General features: G+C 44.4%; 1 protein-coding gene across 3 annotated transcripts in view; it reads left to right on the top strand.

Moving 5' to 3' along the window:
* WRAP73 (WD repeat containing, antisense to TP73) overlaps positions 1–23,738 on the top strand; it is a 341,996-nt gene that overhangs the window by 65,447 nt on the left and 252,811 nt on the right. The gene's annotated exons all lie outside the window — the stretch shown is intronic.

The following is a 23,738-nucleotide window of genomic DNA, read 5'->3' as shown; positions in this document are numbered from 1 at the left end:
TGTTGTAGAGTATGGGGGCGATGGTAGGGCTAGCTTTGTTGTAGATGCGGTGTGGACAGGGGTCAGAGGGGGAACTGGAGTGGATGGTTTCTCACTGAGACAGTCTGGTTGACCTCAGAGGAGTCAGCCACTCTGTGCAGGTTAGGTTGCCTAAACTGCATGGGAAGCGATTACTCAAAACACAATAGCACACTGTTTAACAAAAAAAATAACTCTGGTGTTCTTACTGTATCGGGCAGGAGTAAATCAACCATATAAGTAACAAAGTGTAGGTTTCAGTGTCTTTCTATTTTCAGCCTAGTTTTCCGTGGACGGCAGAACGAAAAGTCTTCAATCAGCGCCGAAATGAAAATCCTTCCAGTGTCCCAGGTTCCCCTCAAGGAGTAGGCAGACGTTCAGTAGCTCACTTTACCCCTCTGACGTAGATGAACCTGCTGCTCATCTCTTGCAAGACCACCTCTTGTACGTGTCTGTCGCTATTGGAAATGATCCATTGTAATTATGAATGGCTCTATTGGCTGTAAACGCTTGACGCCGAAGAATGTGCAGCGAATAATCTACCGCTGACAGACGTAGTTATGTGGTGGGCCTGTGTGACCCAGTCAAGTCTGGGACACAAGCTGACAGTCACTCGAGAGTCCAGTCTTAAAGTGTTTGGGTACGGTGAAAATCACTTGTCTCACACCTGTCACCGGCTGTCAGACCTTGGGACGAGGACTCTTAGCCCATCTTTGAATGCTGGGTTTATCAAGTTACGTTCTAAATATCTGTTGCTTCACAGCTGTTTTTGGGGGGCTATTTTAAAAATGCTGTTGCTTTGCTCTGTGGTGTTTTTTTCAGCAAAACAACTGCTGAACTCTGGGGCCTTTTTTTTTTTTTTTTTTTTTTTTTTTTAGGTGTTCGTATTCTAGCACACTGTGAAAATGTAATTACAGCTATTTGCCTTCAAAAAAAAAGATAGGTAAATGCTGGAGAGCACTGGGTATCAATTGATTAAAAATATGTATTCGTCTTCCTGAAACTCATTTCAGAAATTACCGAGTGTAAAAGGTAGGTTTATCACTTTGGACCTGTGTAGGTACAGATATTTATCATTAAACTGTCACCTTTTGAAGAACTGAACATCAGGAAAAAATAAACCCACACATTATTTTATTATGGTCACTTTGTGATTTAATTTTTTGGTATCTCGCTGCTTACTGGAAAATATTTGTCATAGCTGGAGGCCTTGCTCCATGTTATTGTGCTTTATTACGTATATTTTTATCTTTCTTATATGAATGAGTAACGGTAATAGGTCAGCATCACCAGTTATCACCGAGGTCTCCTTTCAAACCCTGGAAGAGAGTATAGACCAATTTCAAATACTTCATTTTTTCAACATTGGCCGTACGTCTCCTGCTGCCCCTTTTGAAATAATTTGTTTTTCTTTCTGCTGTGCTTTGGTTCTTGGCGCTGTCTGGTTTTTGATTTGCTGCTTTCACAGCTTTGCCCCCACAGCACCTCCCCCAATTCTTCTTATTTTAAAGTGTCACACAAAATGCATCATCGATGACTCCTCTGACTTTAAAATTATTATCTAAATGAAAACTTCCTTTTCACTGATGGCAGGGGTTCCTCTTCCTTGTCAAGGACAAGATGGAGCTCTTCCTGCTCCGCTAGAGTGTTCCGAAGAACCCTCTATGGTTATACAGGCCAGGTTGCTCCTTTGCTTTCTTCTGTAGGAAGGGTTAGGGGTAAAGAAGAGTATGGCTGGATTCCTGTCCCATTTTTGTCAGCGCTTTTGAATAAGGGCATTAGGAGCATTTCTCCAACAGAGTACCCTTGCCGGAAAGCACAACTCAAAGTTAATGAACTAATACAAAGCTTCACTATTGAAATTCTTTATATGCAGGGCCACTGGAATTAGGCGGCAGGGGAGGGCCAAATTATGTGGCAGGGTTGAATAAATGCGGAAAGAAAGGGAAAATTGTGCGGCACATTTTGTGTTACTATTACCTCATTATATTGTCATTCCGAAACGTGTCAACACAACGTTAGTTGCACTTCCTTAGTACCAGTTTACCACCTAAATATAGCAATAGGCTGAATATATATATATAGAAAGGTGACCAGTCAATCTTTGCAAAGGGCTTTCCACTGCGCAACAACACGTCGCTGCATTTTTTGTAACTTTCGAATCGTTTGAAATAAAAACAATATATATTTATTTTTAAATCTGCAGATTATGCATCAGATTATGTGACACGTGGCAAATGTATAATAACGCGTATTTCGCTGCAGCCGCACAATCGCATAATTCCAGTGGCCCTGCTTAAATGCATGATTACTGATCGACTAAAATATCTTCAAGCCTTTCTACATGCAACTGTGTTTTTGGCTTCCCTAAACTTGATCCAAGTTTCAGTATATTACCCTGCCTATACTGGCTCCCATTGTAACAGGGGAATACATTTGAAAATTCTGTCATAATTGCCTCTTTGTCCTTGTTCTTACTTATCTTCTTGGAAACGTTGTGCTTTATATTCCAAACAAAATTATTTTTTTCCATGGTTGAAATGTTCTGCTCCATTCTTCATATCACTGCAAATCGCTCAGAAATAACATTTACATTACTTGATATAATTTCCCTAAAGATATACAGACCTGTACCTCTCTGCTTGTTTTTATCAAAGTTATTACTGCCTGTTTCTTAGATGTCTCGGTTGTGTCCAGCGTTAATTCATCTGTAACTCTCCTCCCCTATCTAAGTATGGGGGTGCAATTTAATTTGAATTATGTTTGGCTAATTTACACAATTTAAGTTTTTAAATCAGCTGTATGTACTTCCTTCCTCCTCTGCACCTTTTTGAAGATTATGCTTTTCGTTGTATTGAGAGAAAGCACTCCGAAGGTCATGGAAGTTACTGCGATCTGAGGAGGAGTTTCCCTACTGGAGACTTACAGCTTTCTTTTCACCGCTTTTACTAGACATTTGAGTGATGCTCAGCTGCTGCAGTGAAGTGACCTTTTATTAGAGTGTGCAAGAACCTTTCTGGAATGCTGCATATTTAGAGTTTTATCCATAAACGTTGCTCCTCAAGTGCTTGCCATACTATCAGATGTCTGTCATTACATCAGGAGCAGACTTCTGATCCTCATCACTATTCCTGTCGAATATCATCAGAATCCAATATATCATTGATTTTGATGAGTTTGATTCTGAGCTGTAGCACCCCACAGCATAAAAGTCAGTACCGGCGATGCACTCCAGGATGCTAGTGTATCGTATGTGCTTTAAAGCCAGTTCTCGAGGCACTGCTCATCAAGGAGCTCAACAGAGATGCAGAATTCCTAAGTGCTCGATGTCAAAGCGGTGTCACAAGATATACCCCAGTAAATACTCCCAGGGACGAATCAGATTTTTCCTATTTCACAGGTTTGTCAATCAACTTAGAAAAAAAATATATTGCAGCACAATTGGATCTTCTTTACTGAGCCTGTGAAACAGTGTTAATGAAAATAGCTAACGTGGACATTTTAGATAAACCACCAATTAAAAGGGGTAAACCAAATCTCGTTTGGGAACGAGGCATCTTTCTTTCAGCCTAACATGGTCTATCCTGTTTTGCCTTATTTTAACTTGATTGTCCTCGTCCTACAGGGTTCAACAGAAGTGCAACAACGTCATTTCTTAAAGATGGTGGTACACGTTGATTTAGTTCAGAAAGTAGTTACATCAATTGCAAACAGATATCAAATTGAGTAAGGTATTACATTTCTCTTTACGGAACTCGAACTTGGTACCGGACTAAAACACTCTAAACACCATTCTCAGCATTTTGAAATAACAATGCACAGACTATCATTGAACCATACACAATTTATAGGACGACGACTGTCCTTTTTAATGATGCACTGAAAATACAGTTGCTCAAAAAGTGATAACTAAGCAAGTGTATAGAAAAAATATCTGAGTATGATTTCCAGAAAGAACCAGATGTTATAAATAATGTTGTCAATACATCAGCTGAATGGAATGAGTCTTTAGGTTGGTTAAAGTCCTCTACAAGACAAAAAGGAAGAAGTTAACAACATTCTTTTAAGAAAGCAATAACACATCTAACTCATTACTTTCATTAAAAATGAAGGACGTTTGAGGTGGAGAGAAACTACCTATTTGACTTAGTAAAATTCAAGTCTAGAAATAGGAGGGAGTAAAAGCAGCTAATAGGTTAAAAAAGGGAATTTTGTGACTCAAGCGAGCAAATGTTTAGATAAACTTCACACTTAAAGAATGGTCATCTTTTTTTAAACCAAATCTACTGGGTATAGTCAAAGATCCTATTGAATTTAATGATGAGAATACAAAGGATAAGTTGAAAAGTTTGGATGAGAATGCAGTGCGTTGTGGATAATTTGTAGGACCTATTAATCAATTTTGTCAATCCCAGCCTGAAGTAATAGGGGTAGAGCGATTTTAAGACTTTCTAAAAACCTCCCTGGTGCCTTATATTACTCCATCCTCGAATGATATAGTGGAGGTATGTGCCCCCAGTCGGCCTGTAGTACAGAATACAAGAATCAGAGTGTAAAAACATTCTTAGAGTGGTGTCAGTGTATGAGCCAGCTTAAAGAAACTATTCGTATGCCCAGATACCTTTTGAATACAGGCATTTCTGATAAAGATCTTCAACTTAATAATTTTTAAGGTGATATAGTAAACTCTTATTTTACAAAAACAAAGAGTAGTGTGCAGTTATCAGGTGAAGATATTACATTTCCAAAACCTACTTGTAATATTGGAATATTATCGCATAGGTTCTATGTGCATGGTAATCTAAGTGTATGAATTGAAAATAGTTACAGTAAGAAGGTATGTAATCATGAACTATTAAGCATAGGTAGATTAAATTATTTGCAAACTCTTTTGCAGAATACAAAGAACAAAATACTTTGTTCTTTACTCCCATCGTGTCTTAGAAAGCAAGCATGATTATATTAACAGGGGTTCAGTCCTACAAATGTGAAATGTATTCTCAAATCAATAAATATAACGTCTGATGATATTTACTCTGCTGAATGTATTTTTTGATGAGATAAATTGATCAAATTAAACGTTTTTATGCTGAAGTGGCAACAATAAGTTAGCCAATGAAGGCCAGATCCAAGTCTGGATAAATAAAAACGTCTTTGTAACGTGGGCAATAGAACTGTCTTGATCTGTAAAACAGTGCTATCTATCAAACTTCTGTCGTTTGATTAATGAACAACAAAAACATTGTCCAGGCAATAACTAATACAGCTTAGGGTTAAAGAGTCCATAGGTAAGTGACCAACAGATGAATAAAAATGTAGCCAGTCTAATGGGTCCTGTTGTCTAAGTTCTGCCAAGGAACTGCATTATTGGGGCTAATAATAAATCTTCAAGATGTACTAAGTGAAGATCAAGGCTGGGGATCGGTAGCTTGTCCTTTGGTGCCGGCTCTAGGCATTACAGGTTATTAAAGAGAGCTTTACGACTACTTAGTATCAATATTATCTTTCATTCTTTTATATTTTGATGGCATATGGCCAGATGCAGCATACATTGATACAAGATAATGCCACAGAGCTTCAGGGACTGAGCAGTTTTTTGTGCAGGACTTTGTTCATTAAAAAGGGTATCTCTCCTGGGAAAAGCTGGCAATTTGTCGCCTTAGTAAAGAGTTAATACATTTGTTTCTAGGAAATTGGATATAAATATTAAACATTTTAAAAACTGATTCTATATACATTGGGATCTTAAAACCAGAATTTAGTGAAATAGTAATAAAAATATCTGATAGAGACTACTAGCTGCAGATTCCTTACCTTTGAATTTCCCAGGCATCAGACTGGATCTGGACACTTTTGCGTGAGCAGTATCCCTGCATGCTGACTGGCGACTTTGTTTGGTTCCACGCGGCATCATTGGCGCCAGAAGTGATGTTGTGGTCACACATATATAAGTGTAACCCAGGAGCGCAGTCTTGCTTCTTTTCATTCTGCGCCAGTTAGCGCTGATCCTGAAAAGAGCAACCCCACTATCTCTTTTTGACAGTTTTTAAAAAACTTTTTGGCAAGTATTTTTGAGAGTTTGTCGAAGGATGTCTTCCAGGAAGGCAGGTTTCAAGCAGGCTGACGCCTGTCACTGCGCCAGTAACAGACCCACACTTGGTGTGCTTGTGGAGTCTTGAACGCTACCACAATTTGAAGTTGTGTGCGGACTGCTGGGTCAATGCACTGAAAGCTTTGAGGGAGTGGTTCCTAAAGCTGTTTGTGGGCTGGCGAGCGCAACTCCTAGGAGGTCTTGGTCCTGATAGAGAAGGTGGTCACGGGCTTGCTCCAGGAGCCTCAGGTCCTCTTCCTCGCACTTGATGTTCTCAAGACACTCTGGGAAGAGGCACAGGAAGAAGAAGTCTAACTGGACTTTGACTTTGCCTCGACCAGTGCGATGAGTGAGGAACATTGGCATTCCAGGCACGGTTCTGTGGAGCTGTTGGTAGGGCCGACTCCATGCCTCTCCCATTTCCGGAAGCCGGAGCGACCCCTACTCAGTTTAAGAACTGCTATGAGGCCATGCACTGCATATTCGAGTGAGTGACTCTCTGGAGCACCTTCAGGCCCTGCGGGGTCATAAGTGGCCCCATCAGGTTCTACTCCGACGGCTCCGTCCTCGAATCTGATGTGGTCTCCCGAATCTGATCTCTGATCCGGATTGGCACCAGTCATGCCAATGCGACCCTCTCCAGCAGTGATCCAACACCAATGCTCCTGGCTCCCACCTGCAGTTCCAACCCCATTCTCATCCCTGCCGACCCAGAATCGGAACAGCATCACTCAAAGCTGATTCTGGCACCGTCAGGCCAATTGGTCCTAGGTCGTTGCCTGAGCATTTTCTGGAGCAGCCAGGCTTAGGTAAAGAGTGGGAGAGGTCACTGGACCCTTTAGAATACAAGTTAGAAACCCTAACTTCATTGGGCTGATATGAGGAACCAGGAAATGCCAGTGGACTGGATCCCTCCCCAGTTACTGGCTTGTTCTCTCTGCCTACCATGGCTACGGAGTGTGGAGCATCTTACGCAATGATGGTGAAGAGGGCAGCGGAGGTCCTTAATCTTGAACTTCCCTTTGTGGCGGGCAAGACGAACCTCTTGACAGAAGTGCTTCAGCCTGGGGCTTCCTCATCCGAACCCCTATTGCCCTTTAATGAAGTACTGGTTGATGTCCTGCTAGGAACATGGTCCTAGCCCAGCACAGGGGCTCGTATGAATAGTACAATTGCTCGCCGCCATTGCCCTGTTCCGGGTGATCCTAGTTACCTCAACCAACACCCCACCTTCAGACTAGGATGGACCACCTGCATTCGCTGGGGTTCACTATAAACTTGCCAAAGCCATACCTGATTCCTTCTCAGATGCTCCCTTTCATTGGAGCTGTTCTGGACACAGTGCAGTTTCAGGCTTATCCTCCTGAGCAGTGAGTTCAGGATATTCAGGCTATGATACTGATGTTTCTGCCTCTGTCCTGGATTTCGATGAGAATGACTCTGAAGCTACAGGGCCTCAAGACTTCCTGCATCCTGCTGGTGAATCGTTACAGATGGCATATGCGGCTTTGCAGTTTGACATAAAGTCCAGCATCAGGGGAATCTCTCCGATATGGCCCAGATCTTGGAGGGAACTGCAAAAGACCTGCAGTAGTGGCTGATGAACCGCAATTGGTTGGGGGGGGGGGGGTAGAGGAGTCTCCTCTGACCCAGACCTGACAGTAGTGACAGATGCGTCACTCCTGGGATGGGGTGGCCATCTGGGCGAGGTGGAGATCAGAAGAGACTGGTCTCTGGTGGAGTCTGGGCTCCACATCAACCTATTGAAGATCTCTGCAAATCAATTGGCATTGAAAGCATTTCTTCCCTCTGTTAATGCAGGTGTTCACAGACAACACCACTGCCATGTGGTACTGAAACAAGCAGGAAGGGGTGGGGTCGTAGTCACTTTGTCAAGAAGCCCTGCATCTCTGGACATGGCTGGAACAGCAGGGCGTAATGTTGGTGGTTCAACACCTGGCAGGTTCTGGACACCAGGGTTGACAAACTCAGCCATTGATGCCTAGCAGATCACGAGCGGCATCTCCATTGGGAGGTGGTGCAAGGTCTCTTTCAGCAATGGGGAGAGCTTTGGCTAGATGTGTTCGCCTCTGCAGAGAACGTGCAATACCAGCAGTTTTGCACGTTGGAGTTCCCAAGGTGACTATCACTCTGAGATGCTTTTCGTCTCGAGTTGAGCTCACTCCTCCTGTATGCCTTTTCGCCCATACCACTTCTGCCCAGAGTTCTCAAGAAGATCAGAAACAACCAGACCCAAGTAATTCTTGTGGCACTGGACTGGGCAAGGAGAGTCTGGTATCCTGAGCTTCTGAAAATGAACATCGGTCCTCGGATGAGGCTGTTCTCTACCCGGAACTGTTAACTCTCCACCTCTGTGTGTGGAGATTGAGCGGCGACAGATGATAGCTTTTGATCTTCTGCCCAAAGTCTGTAACGTGGTCTTGGCAGCCAAGCATTCCTGCACTAAAATGGTATTTGCCTGCCGATGGCAGCAGTTTGTAAAATATTGTACAGAAAAGTCTATCGTCCCTCTTTCTGCCTCTCTTTATGATATTTTTCTCTTTATTCATACCCTTGCTCGGCAGGGCTCAGCTGTGGGTACTCCTAAGGGTTATGTCTCTGCTCTGTACGCCTTCCTGTGGCTGCCTTACCAACTCTCTTCATTGTAGTCTCCTATCGTAAATAGGTTTCTCAAAGGGCGTGTACATTTGTTTTCCCGTTCACCCTTTATCATGTCTTAGTGGGACCTTAATTTGGTTCACTTCTATCTCATGCGTACTGCCTTTGAGCTGTTGCCCAATTGTCCCCTCCAGCTGCTTGCCATCAATACAGCCTTTCTAGTGGCAATAACATCTGCCTGGGCAGTGAGTGAGCTGCAGGTTTTATCATTCAAGCCTCCTTAGCTTTCTGTGTTACCTGACAGTGGTGTTTTGCACCCATGCCTCTTTCCTCCCAAAAGTGGTGAAGCCATTCAATTGGGATAATCTGTCACTCTGCCCACTTTTTACACTCCTCCACATCCCTTTAAAGAAGAGAAGTGACTCCACTGTCTGGACCCAAACAGAGCATTGTCCTTCTACCTTGACTGCACAAAAGAGCTCCAGGTGGACGACCAGCTCTTTGTTGGGTATGTTGGAGCGAAAAAAAAAAAGCCGAGCAGTACAGAAACTAACCATTTCGGTTCGTACTCTGTATCAAGATCTGCTACTCCCTGGCTAAAAAGTAGCCTACTGAGGACTTACGGGCCACCAGAGGAAAAGCTGCTACCACAGCATTAGCTCATACAATCCCAGTCCTGGACATCTGCTAGGCAGCAATTTTGGTGGAAAACAGTGGTAAACTATGCCTCCCACTCTTCCATCTCCTAAGGGAATGGACAGCACAACCACTGGCATACTTCTGATTTCAAGATTAAGAAGCCACAAATAACTGCCCTAATTGAAACGATCAAGAGCGCACAAGATCATATGAGGCTCCTTAAATCAGCACAGTGCTGACAAAAAAATGGTTTAAAAAAAAAAAAATTGGACAGCATAACAAAGTTATTACTAAAGGAGGTGGTATGATATTCTTAGATGGGCAAAGGATTGTAAAAACATTTTGGAATCTCGGTTCACTTCAGGGTAGAATTCATGGTCATGTTTGAAATAGCCGAAGTCCAAGCTGAAGGCTTAAACCAACAGTTCAATTAACTTTATTTCTGGAGGTATGAAATTATTGTTTATCCGCTTGAGTTGATGTCCTTAGGTTTACCAATAATGGACAAGTTTTGTTTGCTCCAAGCTGACATGATCCAAATGGCGTGGCCATAGATGTCTTTAAAAGAGTCTTGAAATTTGTGAATACTTATTTCTTTGTGTCTTCAATGAGATGTTATCCCTGGATTATGAAATAGATAAGTTTCAAGCCTGCCTTTTAACCCCTTTGCTGCCAGGCTTTTTCCCCCAGAGGTGTCAAGGTTTTTTTTTGGCTATTTGGGGTAGTTTGCGCTTAGGCCCTCATAATGTTTTGTCCACATAAGCTACCCACGCCAAATTTGTGTCCTTTTTTTCCAACATCATAGGGATTCTAGAGGGACCCAGAGTTTGTGGGTTCCTCTGGAGGAGACCAAGAAATTAGCCAAAATACGACTAAAATTTCGTTTTGTTTATACAAAAATAGGAAAAAGGGGCTGAAGAATAAAGCATGTGTTTTTTCCTCCTAAAAATGGCATCAACAAAGGGTTTTTGGTGCTAAAATCACCATCTTCCTGGCTTTCAGAAACAGGCAGACTTGAATCAGAAAAACACATTTTCCATCACAATTTTGGCATTTTACTGGGACATACCCCAGTTTTACTATTTTTTTTGTGCTTTCAACCTCCTTCCAGTTAGAGACAGAAATGGGTGTGAAACCAGTGCTGGATCCCGGACAGCTAAAACTTTCTGAAAAGTAGATACATTTCTGAATTCAGCAAGGGGTCATTTGTGTAGATCATTCAAGGTTTTCCCACAGAAAATAACAGCTAAAATAAATACATATTGAAATGGAGGTGAAAAAAGAGCCATTTCTGTCTACATTTTCTTCTATAACTTTGTCCAGCTATGGCAGATTTTTGAAAGCAATATACTGTTATGTCTGCTGGACCCTTCTGGTTGCAAGGATAGATAGGGCTTGTAGGTTCATCCCGAATCCTAGGTACCCAGAGCCAATAAATGAGCTGCACCTTGCAGTGGACTTTCATTGTATACCGGGTATACAGCAATTCATTTGGTGAAATATAAAGGGTGAAAAATAGGTATCAAGGAACCTTTGTATTCTCAAAATGGGCACAAGATAAGGTGTTGAGAAGCAGCAATTATTTGCACATCTCTGAATTCCTGGGTCCCCATACTTGCATGTGAATTACAGGCAATTTTCAAATAGGCGTCTTTTTTTTTTTTTTTATACACTGTCTTGCATTTGGAAGGAAAAAATGTAGAGAAAGACAAGGGGCTATAACACTTATTCTTGTATTCTGTGTTCCCCCAAGTCTCCTGATAAAAATGGTACCTCACTTGTGTGGGTAGGCCGAGTGCCCACGACAGGAAATGCAACATGGACACATCACATTTTTACATTGAAATCTGGCGTGTTTTTTGGAAAGTGCCTAGCTGTGGATTTTTGTCTCCAGCTCATCCAGCACCTAGGGAAACCTACCATTCTCTTCCAGGGGATCCTCATCAATAGTCATAAACATTGAATATTCCCGCCCTTGTGCGGGGACCTCGGAGCATATATAAAAATACACACATATTATACATGTGTAAAACAGCAATGCAGGCTATAATTATAAACAGGCTAAAATGCTTTATTTCTATGAATTTTTTTTTTTTTTTTTTTTTTTAATTTTTATATTATAAAATTACAATAGAGAATAAATATCTACCCAAGCCCCCAAAACTGGGCTTAGGGAAGTAAGCAGCAGTAAACACTAGAGAAAAAGAGAAAAAACTACATTGAAAAACAATGGAGCATTCTTAGCCAATAGGCTGCATGCAGGTTAACACAGGAGAACCATAAAAACTTTGGCACCGTGCCTTTAAGACCCTGAGCACCTCCAGTATCCCACCATGCCTCAGGGGTGAAGGAAAGGTGACAGTTGGTTCACAGTTAGGTCAGTTCTTTTTTCCGGCTTCTTCTGAGAGGATCCTGGAGCATTGAGCTCTCAGTTTTTCTGAGTTTTTTTCTCAGAAAAATACTTTAAAAAGCGTTTTTTCCTGTTTCATTCGACAGATAACATCTTTGTCTGTGTTTGGCAGTTTTTTCCTGACAGAAAAATGCCTTCACTTTTTGTCAAATGCCCTTCTTGTGGGAAGAAGAAGGCCCAGTCAGACCCACACTCTCTTTGTATTGTGTGCCTGCCTCAGAGTCACTGCCCTGACACTTGCAAGCACTGCAAAAATATGTCAAAGAGGACTCTGAAGGACAGCGAGAAGATCAGGCTACATGGGCTTCATGAGAGGCAGAAAACATCGTCCTCTTCACTTCCCAGGCAACCAGCAGGCCATTCTCAGGAGAGAATGGCTAGGTCGACGTCAGCAGGTAGGAAAGTACCTGTTTGTTCCCCGTCGACGTCGTCGCTGCCACCGTCTCACCGGCATAGATCGCCGTCGACGGCGACCCACCTGACGTCGAAGGAGACAGTGTCGAGGTAACACCATCGCAGGGGCAGATCTCCGTCGACGGCAGCCCGCCGATCGACGTCGTGCCAGCGCCGGCGTGCCCGGTCGCCGCCAAAGGCCATTCGCCCCCGACGTCAAGAGACGCGACGTCGAAATTGCCACGACGGCATGAGAGACATCCGCCGTCGACCTCCCACCGCTCCACGTCGAGGCACACGACGGCGAGTAGGTCGAGATCCAAAGATCGCCGTTCGACGTCGAGACACTCTACGTCGAGGCAAAAGCAACCGATGGGGTGCCCTTCGACGTCGACACAGCCGTCGACGTCAACACAGCTTTTACCTGTCCCGCAGGGAGTAGAACATCGCCCTCCGCCAGCAGACAAGGCCGCACCATCTCCCGTGGTCTCCATACCGAGCGACTCCTCTCGTTCAAGAGCGGCATCATCGGGGCATGTTTCGCCCATCAACCTATCTCCAAAATGGCTAGAGAGCCTTAACAGACCAGCGGCCTCCCCGGATTCGCAGTATTCGCGAATGTACTCTCCTACTGCCTCCCTTCCAAGAACGCCATCACCGACAGCAAGGGCAGGACTGCCTCGTTCTGTTCCTCGTCAACGGACCGCGAGACCTGGGCGCTCTGTTACAGCGTCTCGCAGCAGTTCTCGTTCTCAACGGCGATCCAGGTCTCGTTCACGAAGATCATCACCCTCTTGGTCGTCGTCAGGATCATCTGTCGGGCGTTACTCCCCCACCCTAACAGATTCTCCACCTGCTAGGGTCTCACCGGTGGATGACATTCCCACGTTCAATGAGGTGCTGTTAAGGGGAGCGCAGAAATTAAACATAGAGGTTCCAGAGCCTTCTACCTCCTCGTCAGTCATCTTTGAGACTCTGCAGCATAGATCAGCGTCAAAAAAGCTACTGCCTCTAGTGCCTGGTTTGTTGCAGCCAACCATGGACACTTTCGTGGCCCCAGCTACGCTCAAATCTGCCCCGGCTAGGATTCTGAAAAAATATAAGGCTCCCGAACAGGACCCTTTGTTCCTAAGAAAGGATCCGCCACCGGACTCTGTAATATTGGCCGCAGCCTGAAAAACCCACTCGGTGGCATCATCCTCCACGGTCCCCCCGGATAAAGAGAGCAGGCATCTAGACTCTCTGGGGAGAAAGATGTGCGGTACGGCGGCTTCGGCAATGAAAGTCTCCAGTGCTTCGGCACTCCTGGGCAGGTATGACCGTTCTCTGTGGGACTCCCTCAATAGATTCACAGAGAAATTGCCCAGAGAAGACAGACAAGATTTTCAAGAGATCTTACAGGAGGGATGCCTGGTATCAAACCAGGTTATCAGCGCGGCGGCAGATGGGGCGGATTTAGCTGCACATGGGTACGCACATGGAGTCTGTGCAACAAGGTTTTCCTGGCTGAGACTGACTGGGTTAAAGCAAGAAGCACTACCGCGCATCCTGAATCTCCCATTCGCCGGGAACTCGCTGTTCGGTACCCATGCAGACGAGGAAATGGCCCGCATGAAGACCGAGGTGGACACCATGAGGGCAGTAGGCCTGGAAAGAAAGAAAGATTTCAGGAGAAGGTATAGGCCTTATGACAGGTGCCCTTTCCAGCAGAGGGTTCAAACCCCTCACTGGTCCCAGAGGCCACAACAATGGCAGGGACGCCCTCTCTTTCAGCGAAGGAACACAAGGGAGCGAGGGTCAAGTAGACCTCAGCAGTCCACACCGAAAGTGCCGGCCAAACAATGAGATCTCGCTTCCCTTGACACTGTACACCACTCCGGTGGGGGGAAGTATTGCAGGTTATCTTCACGAGTGGCACTCTATCACAAGAGACAAATGGGTGCTCAATATTGTCGAAAATGGCTACTCTCTTCTTTTCAAACAGCCTCCACCACACTTTTCCTCCAGCCAAATGCAATCCATCTCATCTCAGCCTGCTGCGCAAAGAGGCTCTCGCCCTCTTACAAAAGAATGCCATAGAAAGGGTTCCACCTGCGCACAGAGGAAAGGGGGTTTACTCCCGTTATTTTCTAGTGGCGAAAAAGGGCTGAGAGGGCGTTTTCAGACCAATTCTGGACTTACGGCTGCTGAACAAATACATAAGAAAACAGAAGTTCAGGATGCTAGCGCTTCACCAGATTTTCCCTCAGCTACATCCGGGAGACTGGATGTGCTCCATCGACCTGCAGGATGCATATTTTCACATCCCAATAGCTCCCAAGCATCGGAAGTTCTTGCGCTTCCAAGTAGCGTCACAGCACTATCAGTTCAGAGTTCTACCATTTGGCCTGAAATCTGCCCCACGCGTCCTCTCGGAATGTATGGCGGTGGTAGCGGCACATCTTCGAAAACAAAAGATATTCATCTACCCATACCTAGGCGACTGGTTACTGAAGGCTTCTTCTCCGGAGCAGGCGAGAAGCCATCGGGACATTGTGCTCAGGGTTTGCGAGTCTCTAGGTCTTCAGGTCAATTGCCAAAAGTCAACCTTGATTCCAACACAGAACCTTCACTACCTGGGAGCTATAATAAACACAGAACTCCAAAGAGTGTATCGTTCGGAGGAACGACTATCCTCAATAGACAGGAAGTGTCAGGACCTGTTGAAAGCCAACGTGCCTACGGCACGTCAGGTGACATCGCTGCTGGGCTCCATGGCATCATGCATTTTCATTGTCCCAAATGCCAGACTGCACATGAGGCCCCTCCAAGAGGCATTGGAGAGCAACTGGAGCCAAAGGACAGGTCGCTGGGAGGACAGAGTGCGACTACTGGCTGCGGCACTTCAGTCATTGAAATGGTGGATGCTCACACCTCACCTGTCAGCAGGTGCTCCGTTTCACCAGGTAGTTCCATTCGACACTCTGGTAACGGATGCGTCTCTTCAGGGATGGGGGGCTCATCTGGGTCCCCTTCAAGCTCAGGGCCTGTGGTCAGACAAGGAAAAGCAGTACCACATCAATCTGCTGGAACTCAGAGCGGTCCATCTGGCTCTCAAGTCTTTCACACCATTAATTCAGGGGAAAACTCTCCTAATACAAACGGACAATACAACCACGATGTATTATTTGAACAAACAGGGGGGAACGAGATCACTACCCCTATCTCGAGAGTCCCAAACGATATAGCATTGGCTCCTGGCCAGAGGAATGTCACTTACAGCGGTTCACCTGCCAGGGCAACAAAACGTGGAAGCAGATTTCCTGAGCAGACACCTAGAGGACGCACACGATTGGGTCCTACACGGCAAAGTCGTCGAATACATCTTCGCTCAATGGGGTCGACCTCAATTGGATCTCTTCGCAGACGAAGTAAACAAGAAATGCCCAGACTTCGCATCCAGGTTCTACCGTCCGGGATCTCGAGGGAATGCCCTGTTGATCGACTGGTCAGGGATATTTCTCTGCGCCTTTCCACCGATTCCCCTCATACCGGCAGTGATCAACAAACTTTACAGATCCAGAACCAGAATGATTCTCATAGCGCCACAATGGCCCGTCAATTCTGGTACACAGATCTACTCAACCTATCGGAAAAACCTCACAGGAGGCTGCCGTGCAGGCTGGATCTTCTGAGCAGAATGGAGGGCAGGATTCTACATCCCAACCTACCCTCTCTGAGCTTAACAGCATGGCTCCTGAATTCCTGCAGTATGGGCACCTAGGGCTCTCACAGGAGTGTATGAACATCTTGAAAGAGTCCAAACGACCTTCCACGCGGCGTTCTTACGCTTTTAAGTGGAAGAGATTCTACATATGGTGCTGTCAACAAGGGCACAATCCCATACGGGCTCAGGAGGATGTCATACTGTCCTATTTACTTCATTTGGCAAAGTCCGGTCTGCAGGTATCATCTATTAAGGTACATTTGTCTGCCATTACAGCCTATCGTAAGTCACACTCTCAGGAATCCTTCTTTACGAAACCTGTAGTCAAGGATTTCTTAGAAGGTTTGAAAAAAGTATTTCCGCCCATTCGGAGACCATCTCCTCCATGTGAACTGAACATAGTATTGTCAAAACTTATGGGCCCACCTTTTGAACCTATACACAAGGCCTCTTTACAGCACCTTACGTGGAAGACGGCTTTTTTGGTGGCCATTACTTCGGCGAGGAGGGTCAGCGAAATTAAGGCTTTGTCTTCCAAAGGACCGTACACGTTTTTTCACGACAATAGAGTGGTTCTGCAAACTCACCCATCTTTCCTTCCGAAAGTGGTGTCAGAATTCCATATCAATCAGACTATATCTTTATCGACTTTCTTTCCCAATCCGGAGACTCCGGCAGAGAAAGCAGTGCACTCCTTAGACTTGAAAAGAGTGCTGAAATTTTATTTGGATAAAACAAAAGCGATTAGACATTCCAACCGCTTGTTTGTAAATTATGGTCATTTGAGGACAGGAGAGGCAGCATCTAAACGAACTATATCAAGATGGATAGTTTCTTGTATTGTTAATACTTACCAGCTGGCTAATAAACAATTACTAGCTAGGCCTAAAGCGCATTCCACAAGGGGAAAAGTGGCTACTGCTGCCCTCCTTAACAATGTTCCAATATCTGAGATTTGTAAGGCTGCTACATGGAAGTCTGTACATACGTTTACTAGACATTACTGTTTGGACTCAGATGCAAGAGCGGATGCCCAAGTGGGGCAGGCCTCTCTGAGAAATTTATTTGCATAATACGTATCTATTCCTGCACTTCTATTAGACAGTCCGCAGAGTTTAGGGATGGGCTTGCTAATCTATTCAATGTTTATGACTATTGATGAGGATCCCCTGGAAGAGAAGGATAAGTTACTTACCTGTAAATCCTAGTTCTCTTCCAGGGGTATCCTCATCAAAGTCATAAACAACCCACCCTCCTCCCCGGACTCACGTCTCCTAGAAGTGCAGGACATATTGTCTTTCGAATCAGTTACACAGATTGTCACCGTAAAAAAGTACTGACCTAACTGTGAACCAACTGTCACCTTTCCTTCACCCCTGAGGCATGGTGGGATACTGGAGGTGCTCAGGGTCTTAAAGGCACGGTGACAAAGTTTTTATGGTTCTCCTGTGTTAACCTGCATGCAGCCTATTGGCTAAGAATGCTCCATTGTTTTTCAATGTAGTTTTTTCTCTTTTTCTCTAGTGTTTACTGCTGCTTACTTCCCTAAGCCCAGTTTTGGGGGCTTGGGTAGATATTTATTCTCTATTGTAATTTTATAATCTAAAAAAAAAAAAAAAAAAAACTTCATAGAAATAAAGCATTTTAGCCTGTTTATAATTATAGCCTGCATCGCTGTTTTACACATGTATAATATGTGTGTATTTTTATATATGCTCCAGGGCCCCCGCACAAGGGCGGGAATATTCAATGTTTATGACTTTGATGAGGATACCCCTGGAAGAGAACTAGGATTTACAGGTAAGTAACTTATCCAACCTGTGCATTTTTCTAAAACTAGACACCTAGGGGAACACATGATGGGGTAACTTGTGGCTCTCTCACTAGGTTCTGATACCCAGAATCCTTTGCAAACCTAACAGTTTCTTAAAAACACACTTTTTCCTCACATTTCGATGGTAGAAAGTTCTGGAATCTGAGAGGAGATACAAATTTCCTTCCACCCAGCATTCCCCCAAGTCTCCAGATAAAAATAGTACCTCACTTGTGTGGGTAGGCCTACTGCCCGCGACAAGAAATGCCCCAAAACACAACATGGACACATCACATTTTCCCAAAGAAAACTGACCTTTTTTTTTTTGCATTGCCTAGCTCTAGATTTTGGCCTCTAGCTCATCCAGCACCTAGGAAAACCTAGCAAACCTGCAAATTTCTGAAAACTAGACACCTAGGGGTACCCAGGATGGGATAACTTGTGGAGTTCTCACCAGGTTCTGATAGCCAGACTCCTTAGCAAACCTCAACATTTGGCAAATAAAACACCTTTTCCTCGAATTTAGGTGCTGCTAAGTTCTGGAATCTGAGGGGAGCCATAAACTTCTTTCTATCGAGCATTCTCCCACATCTCCCGATAAAAATGGTACCTCACTTGTGTGGGTAGGCCTAGTACCCGCAACAGGAAATGCCCCAAAACACATCAAAATTATCAATTAAAAAACTACCTGTTTTTGCAGGGGGGGAAGCACCTGTGTTTTCGGTCCTGGGCTCAGCAGCCATCTAGGGAAACCTACCAAACCCAGACATTTCTGAAAACTAGACACCGGAGGGAGTCCAGGGAGGTGTGACTTGCGTGGATCTTACCCAGAATCCTCAAATTTAGCTTAAAAAACAAATGTGGGGTTGTCGCGTAGGCTCTCATTATCCTAATGAGACTACTGGATTTTTGGGCGGCAAGATCGTTCGCAGTGTGGGGGACTAAGTCTGACCCACGGTGAAGGACCCTTGTCACCCCAAATCCGGGTTATGCTCCAGCTAACTAGCAGTGTCTCATCTCTTCCAAAGGGGAGAGACAATTGGGCAGCCGAGCGCATGACATCTTAGTGCTTCCCAGGGAAGTCGTGGTCACTCAGGTCACAACCAGTTCTCTCGTACAAAGTGCGGTCTCATATATAAATGACAAAGGCAGTTTGAGTTTTAAAGATTGATTTAATAAAACGACTGCATTTTAGATAACAAGGCGTGAGCCGCAATAACCAGAACCATACAACACAGCAGGATTAAAATAGTAACGAGGAGAGTGAAACATAAGAATAAGGCTATCATATTGCAACTAAATTATGTTCTCTCCGAGTTATATTTTGAGCACAGCATGTGAAGCTCTGAGCCTGCCTTTCTGGTTCCCCCAGGAGGACATCAACCCTCATACCTGAGCAAAGGCCTGTGATCTGGATCAGCATCTGCAACAGGGCAGTCAGCATCTAGTTGTGGGTTCCTGGTCGGAATCTCCCTCTTATGTGTACCCGGACTAGAAAGTGTTTTTATAACTAACACGCTGGTGTTCTAAGAAACGTCCCTACGTAAGGATGTGTACTTTCTACGAACCATAAAGACTAAACTTCTACCAAGTCTATCGGCAATGTACCAGACTGTATCCTTGACTGAAGCACAGAGCGAGCAAGAATGTATTGTTTGAGAACACAGTGCTGAAGTAAGCTAAACAGTGTGATAGAAGGAAATAAAAACAAGACTGTGAAACTGGTTATTGTAAAATAACAGTGCGAGGCTAAATAAAATGCGTCTAGGGCAAAGGGCACAGAGGCCTAATACGTTAAGCAAACGCGCAGAAAGCTACATTAAAAATAGCTACACTACACCCTCCCCTTGTTGGTAGAAAGTGGTTTATGCCGAAGCTAAAAAGGCCCTAAGCTAAAAAAAAATGATTAAAACCCTACCAAATTTCAACAAGTTAAGAGGACATTAAAGCATATCAATCCTTAATTTTAAAAATGCGCATGCGGCAAAATGCCAAATTCGTATGACAATGTCAATTTAGAACAAATTCAATTTAAACAGTGGTCACGGAAAGCAGGAGATTCTCCACTTCGGCAGATCACAAAACCAGAAGATCCACGCCAAAGACTATTAAGGAGCAGGTGTGTTCCAAAGCCCCAGTATCAACCAAGGCGGCATCCCGTGCAGAGCCTGTAAACGAGTTAACATCAACTTCCTCCAGGAAGGGTATCTCGTAATCAGCCTCTCGAAGCAAACGCAGCCGCAGCGCGCATGTCTGGTAATGAGCCCTCATCGGGAACAACAACAGATCAGCATCAATCACTGGGGGGCGCTGCTGTGAGAGACAGACGTCAAGTGCATGTTCAAAAGAGCACCAATGGCACCAAAACACAGGCTGCACACAATCCAAAACCGGTCTGAATGACAGAGACCAGTCACACCCCAAATGTTCCAGGAGTGTTGCTCCAAAGTGCTGCATCATGCGTTCACGACACAGCTGTGCTGATGGGAGCGCCCACATTCGTCGTTGTTGCGGCCGGACAGCCATTGCGGAAAAACAACAGCAGAATGCCGGCTAATAAAGCCAAAGTAATCGGAAATCCCCCAAAAATGCTTCTGAAAATCGAGTGAATAGCCAAAGGTATTAAACCGAATATGGAAGAGAAGGTGTGAACGAAACCAACACCAACGGCTTTGAAAAAATGTGCTAATCCAGCTGTGCTGGACGCATTAAATATACGTCCCATGAGTTCACCAAAGTGGCTCGGAAAGTTGGTATTTAACAGGGACTGTACTTCCGCTGATGACCTTGCCACCTGAAGTGCGTAGGTCTCGCGTGCAGATGTAAGGGCCACATGCTTCTGAAAAAATAAAGCCTTCAGTCTACTTAACCTGTTGAAACTCACCTTGGAAGTAGCAATGTGAGGCCAAATATCCGCTACCTCTCTAATTTTAGTGGGGGGAAACAACACACTCCCGCAGCAAGTAACGACCTTAGTGACCGAAACAACGTAATTAATAACCCCGTGTATTAACCACTCTGCAGAGAGAATCTCGGCCACGGTAAAAGGCAATCTTTCCAACTTTTCAATGTTGAGCATGACATAAGTCGCCTCCGTCTTAGCCATTAGTTGTTGTTTCGTTAAATTAAAGGAAAAAAATATGTCCCTTGCACTGATGTGCTGCCACGGAACGCAACCTGCCTTCAATGTCTGAAGTGTCCAACCCAACTGCATAATGGACCTGGTCTGACTCTGTCCATGATATAAAGAAGACATCAGATCGTATAATGTCTATAGCAGAAGAAACAATGTTGTTAATTGTATATATTCGGTCGGACAAAGTGTGAATTCCATTATCCACAAAAGCTAATGCCTTTTTCAAATTTTCCTGATCTATCTGCCTTAACCGGGCTGCAGCCTCCTGCTGGGAAAGTTTCCATATTTCATTGTATACTTCATACAAGAAAGGCTTCCTACGTGGTGTCTTCGGGCCTGACAAAAAATCCTGTAAGTCAGTGTTATTAGACAGGAGAGTGAGATGTGTCTTAACTGCATCTAGCGAGGATGATTTTAACCATTGCTGGCACAATTTTCCTACACTGTAGTAATTATTTCAGCATGTTCTGGTGATATATAGCGAGGGTTTGACCTACTCGTCCGGAAACCCCCCGAGGAGGTGACAAAACGTTGATGACACCCGTTGGTGTCTATGGGCCACAATAACCACCCGCCTGGACGTGTCAATGAAGAGTTAAATGTACCATTCTGGAACCATTCAGTAAGTTCACCAAAAGTGGCATTAATGTATTTCTGCCAGTTATTAATCTTTGCAGGGACGGGTATACTAGGCATGTTCAATTCTCTGATTGTTGCTAAGCCTAAACAGCTAGTCTGTTGTACCGTTTCATTCAAAAAAATCATTTGCGCGGGAATGAGACATGCTCTAAACAACGTTTCTCTACCCTTTGTTTGCCAATGTTGTGTTCCCCAAACACTTTTCAAATCAATATTTTTTGACCAATATTCATAACCTTTAATTGACAGTCGGGGAAGCAAAGGAATCTGAATATATGAATTTTGTGTTAGTCAACAACATTTGTTTATCTTTAGACGGAGTTAACCTAAAATAGTATGACTTAGCATTCGATTGATGATGCCCAGAAAAATACGTAAATTTATCAAAGTAAGTTTTGGAACTCCTTTGCAGTGGGAGTTGGGCAATGTTCCCATTGCGTATAGTCAAATATTGTTTTTGAACTACTTGCTTTGTGTCTGAAATAGTGCCCATAATAATTATAGCAAAACATGTCACCATAATTGTCTTTAAACTGGTAAACATCTTCATTTTCATAGACAGTATAATATTGTAAAACGTTCATTATTGAATCAACAGTCTTCACATCCCAATCATCAGATACAATGCCTGGAATTACTATATCATTCATAGATAACTTTAGGACATACGGTATTTGAATTATCTCAGTGGGACCGTATATATCAAACATTACTTTATCCCACACAATCCCATCCGGAATTGGTACTGCAGAAATGTTCACAAAGGACAAGTCTCTTCGGACCCTATGTGATGAAAAATGTGGTTTCAACACCTCCTCCACCTGTTCAACCGCTGATCTCTCAGGAATAAAATGACCATGTATCAACAGAAAAAAGGTAATCACAAACCCAATCCAAAGAAAAAATGCTAGCACAGTCAATAAGAGCCACAGATAGTTCCATGGAAAAACAAAATACGTATCCTTAAGCCAACACATCAGCTTACGTGCACCTGACAAGTCAGTAGTCGAAGAGGCAAACGAGTCAGATAGACCATCGTTGTTGGTGGCAAAGTAACCAGAAGCAGTTCGTGCAAAAGTCGTCGTCGTATTCAATGGAGGAGTTGGTGTTTCTCGCGGTGGTACACTGTAGATAGCACCATCCGTCACGTTAGTAGTCATGGTGACTTGATCAAATGTTTCTAAGTTATTTGTTGTGAGTGGAACTAATGCGAGATCATCATCCACCCTCCCCAAGCTCGGAGAGGCAACAGTGTTGGTATAGATAACTTGAAGCGGAACATCTTCCCCTGGAGTGAGAGGGATTCGGGAACTACTGGACGTTCCTCTTCGTCTGCTGTGTAGAATCGGCCACATGTTGTAACTTGACATTGTCAATGGAAACAAAACGATTTTCTTTGGCACCTGGCAACGGTGGTAAAATAACAGTTCTCGTTCCATATATCCCCAACACAGGGACTGGTGCTCGATAGGAAGGGCCAAATTCTTTTTTCACTGCAACCTTTTCATGCACAAGATCCCCAACTCTGGAAATCCAGCCGGTAGGTGTTATTGGCACATCCTTAATTCCTGTGGAGGCGGCACCGTTAGAAGAGTTATCTTCATGGAACTGCTGTAATTCCTGCAAAACAGTGACACGGTCATTATGTCAAAAGGCGTTTCCACTGCCTCCACACCAGGACCATCAAGATCCGGAACAAACATTCGTGTTCCGAACAGGCACTCATATGAAGTACGACCCCCCAGGGACCTTCTAGGCAGGTTATTGAGTGCTCTCTGGACTCCATACAGGTGGGTTAGCCAACTACAACCCGTACCTAAGACCCTGGCTATTAAGGATTGCTTTAAATCGCGGTTTAATCGCTCCACAACAGAATTTCCCTTGGGGTGAAATGGAGACTAGTACTGGAGCTGGACCCCCAACGAAGCCATGGTGTCCCTGAATGCCTTTGAGGCAAAAGCAGGGCCCTGGTCTGAATGGAACGCCGCAACTGCATATGTACCGACAAAGACTCGCAAATCTTTAATAACAGTCCGAGCGTCAGCCGAGTGCTGTGGCCACACCCACATAAACCTGGAGCAAGAATCAACAGCGACTAGTATATATTTGTATGCACCATCTGGTGTTAGTTGACCACAATGATCCAAGTACACGCATTGTAATGGTCTGTTGGATATTAAGAGGGGTGTCTGCGGCGGGCGCTTAGCTGCTTAGTCTCTTTATAGAGACCAGGCCACCAGTAACTGGCCTGCAATAGCGAAATTGTAGCGGCCA

This window comes from Pleurodeles waltl, chromosome 6, assembly GCF_031143425.1.
Source record: "Pleurodeles waltl isolate 20211129_DDA chromosome 6, aPleWal1.hap1.20221129, whole genome shotgun sequence".
In the NCBI taxonomy this organism is placed as follows: Eukaryota; Metazoa; Chordata; class Amphibia; order Caudata; family Salamandridae; genus Pleurodeles; species Pleurodeles waltl.
The sequence above is the reverse complement of the archived record's forward strand: the minus strand, read 5'-3'. Positions and strand labels throughout refer to the sequence as shown.